Raw genomic sequence first — 6000 nt, 5'->3', positions numbered from 1 at the left:
GGTTAATTCACCATTAGGAAATTTATCAATGTAACTCACCAGATTAAAGAAGAGACACTATATAATTATTTCAATGGAAGCAGAAAGAGAATTTGATAATATTTAACAGCCATCCATGAAAAGAATATAAACAGCTTTTAATGAAGAAAGCAGAGAGGGGAGTTTCTTTAACCTGATTAAGGATATCCACCAAAAATCCTACAATAGACATTAGTTAGTGGTAAAACTTTAGATGTAGTCCCATAATCTCATTAAAGTAAAGAACAAGATAAAGAAGACCATTATCCCTGCATCTGATGGGCTGGCAATCCTCACCTCATAAATAACACAGATGGAAGGAAGGAAGGGAGGAAGAAAGGAAAAATTGAGATACAGGTGTTGAGAAAGAGAATGGAAAAATTGTGGCTAGGCAATCAATATGATTGCCCATATAGAAAATCCAAGAGATTAAATAAACATGGTATTCAAATGCAATTGAAATATAGAATGCTTTCAGATGCACATAAAAATAATGAGGAATAGAATTATTATGTGCATTCATGCATTGAGTCTGGATTAAAAGTAACATAAACCAGAAATCTAGACGAAATAGTGTAATGAGAGGTGTAAAATATTTAGAGACAAAAGTTTTTTTTCAGTATATAAGTCAGTTAATTACCTTCTTTTATTTTTATTTTTTTAATGTTTATTCTTAGAGAGAGAGAGAAATTGAACATGAGTAGGGGAGGGGCAGAGAGAGAGGGAGACACATAATCCGAAGCAGCTCCGGGATCTGATCTGTTAGCACAGAGCTGGACGTGGGGCTCAAATTCACAAGCTGTGAGATCATGACCTGAGCAGAAGTCGGATGCTTAACTGACTGAGCCACTCAGGCACCCCAGTTCATTACCTTTAAAAAAAAATGTTTATTTGAGAGAGAGAGAGAGCAGGGAAGGGGCAGAGAGAGGAGGAAAGAGAGAACGAATCCCAAGAGAGCCTGATACAGAACCCATGAACCATGAGATCATGATCTGAGTTAAAATTAAGCGTCAGATCCTCAATCAACTGAGCCACCCAGGGGCCCCCAGTTCATTACCTTTTCTCAAAAGTTAAAGGTGAAAGTATTCTTTCCGCATATCCCTGCCAGCAACAGCTGTTAATAGTTCTTTCCCATATTATGCCTGACAAGGTAGAGCATGGCTTCTGATCCTTAAGTTGTATTTCTTGGACTGTCTGTGACTTTAAGCATCTTTTCATATTTCTTTGTAGAGAATTTTCTCCTCTCTGCGTTGTCTCTTCATATTGTCTGTCCACTTTTCTGTTAGATTGCATGTCTTTTCCTTAACAATTTAGAAGACCTTTTCATGTAATGTGGATATTAATCTGTTGTCTGTCTTCCTGGGTATTTATCTTCCTTTAGGATCATTTATCGATTTAAAAAATCAACCCAATTGTATTGGGATTCTAATTGAAATTACATTTTGCATATATAATATATGATACAAATGATATGATACTATTTGTAATAATTTAAACACACAAAATAGGGGATGCCTGGGTGGCTCAGTGGGTTGAGTGTCCAGCTTCAGCTCAGGTCATGATCTCACGGTTTGTGAGTTCGAGCCCCGTGTGGGGCTCTGTGCTGTCACCTCGGAGCTTGGAGTCTGCTTCAGATTCTGTGTCTCCTTCTCTCTCTGCCCCTCCCCCACTTGTGCTCTGTCTCTCTCTGTCTCTCAAAAATAAATAAATGTAAAAAAAAAATCTTTTTAACGCACAAAATAATACATAAACATAAGGCTAATGGGCTCATGACGGTGGTTGAAAGTGACTTTTATATAATTTCACTTAGGGAAATTTCAAAGAACCTCTGAAATTTTTCCTAACAATAAAAAATCAAGAAAATCTGCCAAATGAAGTGGAATTAAAACAGGAAGTATGCTTTGCTGGGATGAGGGGAATAACTTGGCCCCTGGAGAGGGAAATGGAGTTGGGAGAAGTTATAATGGGATTTTAGCTTTACTATAATTTTTTTTTAAAGAATGGATATAATTGCTTACATAGTTGATTTTTAAGGTATTTATGAGACTTTTGGTTTTAGGATGGTAAAGTAAAGGTGTCTGCACACCCTGGCATCTTGAAAAATCTTAGGATATGGAGGCATTGAGTACCTTGAAAAGCTGGGCTGAGGTGGGGGTGCTGAAAATTCAGACTTTGATGGAAACAGGATCACCAGGGATCACTAGCTATTTGAGGAAAGCCTTCAACATAAAGGAGACAGAAACCCTCTTCTGCAAACAGAAAAAGTTCTCTCACCACTCCTGAGTATACACCCATGAGAGATGAGAACATATATCACAGGAAACCTGATACACACATATTCATAGTACTCCAAAAATGGAAACAGCCCATATGTCAATCAATTGATGAATGAGCACACAAAATGTGGTATATCCATACGATTGAATGTTATTTGGCCACGAAATGGAATGAAGTACTGATATGTGCTACAACATTGGTAGACTTTGAACCTATCATGCTAAGTAAAGTAAGCCAGGCACAAAAAGCCACATATCATATGACTCCATTTAAATGAAATGTCCAGAAAAGGCAAATCCATAGATTAGTGGTTGTCTAGGGCTGGGGGTGGGGAATGGAAAGTGGCCACTAATGAATCCTAGGTGGTTTTGGGTTTTTTTCTGACCTCATGGAGATATTCTAAAATGAGATTGTGTTGATGGTTGCATACCTGTGAATATACTAAAAATCACGGAACTACACCTTTTATATGGGTGAGTTTTTTGGTATGTGAATTATAGCCCAATAAAGCTTTTAAAAAAGTGATCTGAAAAGAAGCAAAGATATTGGAGGGCAAAGAAGAGGATGTCAGCCCTCCTCTCTTCATGTTTGGAACAAGCCCTTCGAAAATCCTACATCAGAGAATGTGTTTCTACACATTTGTCTTTTCTTTTCTTTTTTATATTTAATTATTTATTTTGAGAGAGAGAGAGAGAGAGAGAGACAGAATCAGACGCGGGCTCCAGGCTCTGAGCTGTCAGCACAGAGCCCGATGCAAGTCTCGAACTCATGAACCGCAAGATCATGACCTCAGCCAAAGTCAGACGCTCAACCAATTGAACCACCCAGGCGCACCTGGTTTTTTGTTTGTTTGTTTGTTTGTTTGCTTAAAGAGAACATGTTATACATACAGTTCGGCAGTTGGCACCCTGCTTTTTGCTCAAATATCTTGACTGTCCTTCTGTGCCAGTATGTATGGTCTGCTTTCCTTGTGTTCTACAGCACAGATAGAACCCAAATTACATAATCATTCTCTTCATGAAATGTCTACTGTTGTCACTATTACAAATAATGCTGTACCGGACAACTATTTTTGTGTACTTATGCACTTGTTAAAGTATATCCATAAAATTGTATTGGGGTCAAAAACTTGACATCTAACATTTTGAAAGATATTAACAGTGTTGCCCTCCCCAAAACATCATTTTGAGCACAGCATAATGTATAGGATTATCAAATCACAATGTTGTACACTTAAAACTAATGTAACATTGTTATACTATACTCAAATAAAAATAGTTTAATTTGATTTTTTAAGGCATTTCATTAACGATGAGTGTCATTCTCTCACACCTCTCCATTATAGGATATTATCAGCCTTTCTAACTTTTGCCAAACTAATAGGGCAAAACAGTTTTGCTGGCCTGCACTAGCTTGTGAAACAGACTTGTGCCCCATCTCTTCCCAATTCTGTGTTTAATGATGACTCATTGGCAGCTGGAAATCAGTCGTATTTACACCACAAAATTGGCAAAGATTACAAATTAAAAGCATACACACACATATATACACAAAGTAAGGAAGGGAATATGACTAGAGACTACAGTTCTTGTCTTTTTTGTTTTTTTTACTGTTCTCTTGTTCTCATGTTTTTGTTTTGTTTTTTGTCTTTTCATTTTATTTAGAGAGAGAGAGAGAGAATGAGAGAATGAGCAGGGGGAGGGGCAGAGGGAGAGAGAGAGAGAGAGACAGACAGAGAGAGAGTCTTAGGCAGGCTCCACACCCAGTGCAAAGCCCAACTTGGGGCTCTGTCCCTCAACTCTGGGATCATGACCTGAGTCAAAATCAAGAGTCGGACGCTCAACCGACTGAGCCACCAAGGTGCTCCTCAGGTTCTTATTTTTAATTAAACTTCTTCTTTGGAGGTAATGATAGATTCCCATGCAGTCCTAAGAAAAAATACAGGAAGATTCTACATACTCTTCCCAGTTTCTCTGGATGGTAACTTCTTGCAAATTATAGTGCAGTTTCGCAACCTGGAAATCATTGATACAGTCAAGGTACAGAGCATTTATATTACTACAAATTTCCCTCATGTTGCCCTTTTATGGCCACACCCACTTTCTTCACACCTTAACTCCTGGTAAACATTAATCTGTTCTCAATTTCTGTAATTTTATAATTTCAAGAATGTTAATGTAGATTGAATCATACAGTATGTAACCCTTTGTGATTGGCTTTTTTCACTCCACATGATTCTCTGGAGATTCATCGAGGTTACTGTGTGTAAACAATAGTTCATTTTTTTTTTAATTGAGATATAATTGACATATGACATTATATTAGCTTCAGGTATACAACATAATGATTTGATATTTGTATATATTGTAAATGATCACCACAATAAGTCTAGTTGACATCATCACCATAGTTACCAATTTTTTTTTAATGTTTATTTTTGAGACAGAGAGAGAAAGAGAGAGAGAGAGAGTGCGCATGAGCAGGGGAGGGGCTAGAGAGAGAGAGGGAGACACAGAATCTGAAGCAGGCTCCAGGCTCTGAGCTGTCAGCACAGAGCCCGATGCAAGGCTCGAACTCACAGACTGCGAGATCATGACCTGAGCTGAAGTCAGATGCTTAACTGACTGAGCTACCCAGGCGCCCCACCAAATTTTTCTTTATTGTGATGAGAACTTCTAGGATCTACTGTCTTAGCAACTTTTACATTTGCAACATAATATTATTCTATGATCACCAAGCTGTATATTACATCCCTATGATTTATTTTATAACTGGAAGTTTATATCTTTTGACCCCCTTCACTGATTTTCCCCACCCCCCACACCCCTCTTCTCTGGCAACTATCAATCTGTTTTCCATATCTATGTGTTGTTGTTGTTGTTGTTGTTGTGGTTTAATTCTGCATATATGTGAGATTTGTCTTTCTCTAACTTATTTAACGTAACGCCCTCAAGGTCCATCCGTGCTGTTGCAAATGGTAAGATCTTATTTTTATGGCTGAATAATGTTCTTGTGTGTGTGTATGTGTGTATTGTAAATAATACTGCAATAAACATAGGGGTGTGTATATCACTTCAGGTTAGCATTTTCATCTTCTTCGGATATATACACAGAAGTGGAATCGCGGATCATAGGGTGGTTCTAGTTTTAATTTTTTTACGAAACTCCATACTGTTTTCCACAGTGGCTGCACCAATTTACATCCCCACCAACAGAGTACAAGGTTTCCCTTTTCTCCACATCCTTGCCATCACTTAACTATTTCCTGTCTTTTTAATAATAGCCATTGTGACAGGCATGGGGTGATATCTTATTGTGGTTTTGATTCACATTTTCTTGGTGATGTTGAGCACCTTTTCATGTGCCTTTTGGCCTTCTGTGTGTCTTCTTTGGAAAAATGTCTACTTACGTCCTCTGCCCATTTAAAAAAAAATTTTTTTTTAACGTTTATTCATTTTTGAGACAGAGAGAGATAGAGCATGAATGGGGGAAGGTCAGAGAGAGAGGGAGACACAGAATCTGAAACAGGCTCCAGGCTCTGAGCTGTCAGCACAGAGCCCGACACGGGGCTCGAACTCACGACGGTGAGATCATGACCTGAGCCGAAGTCGGACGCCCAACCGACTGAGCCACCCAGGCGCCCCTTCTGCCCATTTTTTTTTTTTAACGTTTATTTATTTTTGAGACAGAGAGAGACAGAGCATG

The sequence above is a fragment of the Leopardus geoffroyi genome, chromosome C1 (genome assembly GCF_018350155.1).
Source record: "Leopardus geoffroyi isolate Oge1 chromosome C1, O.geoffroyi_Oge1_pat1.0, whole genome shotgun sequence".
Classification (NCBI taxonomy): Eukaryota; Metazoa; Chordata; class Mammalia; order Carnivora; family Felidae; genus Leopardus; species Leopardus geoffroyi.
Note: the sequence above shows the minus strand (reverse complement) of the source record.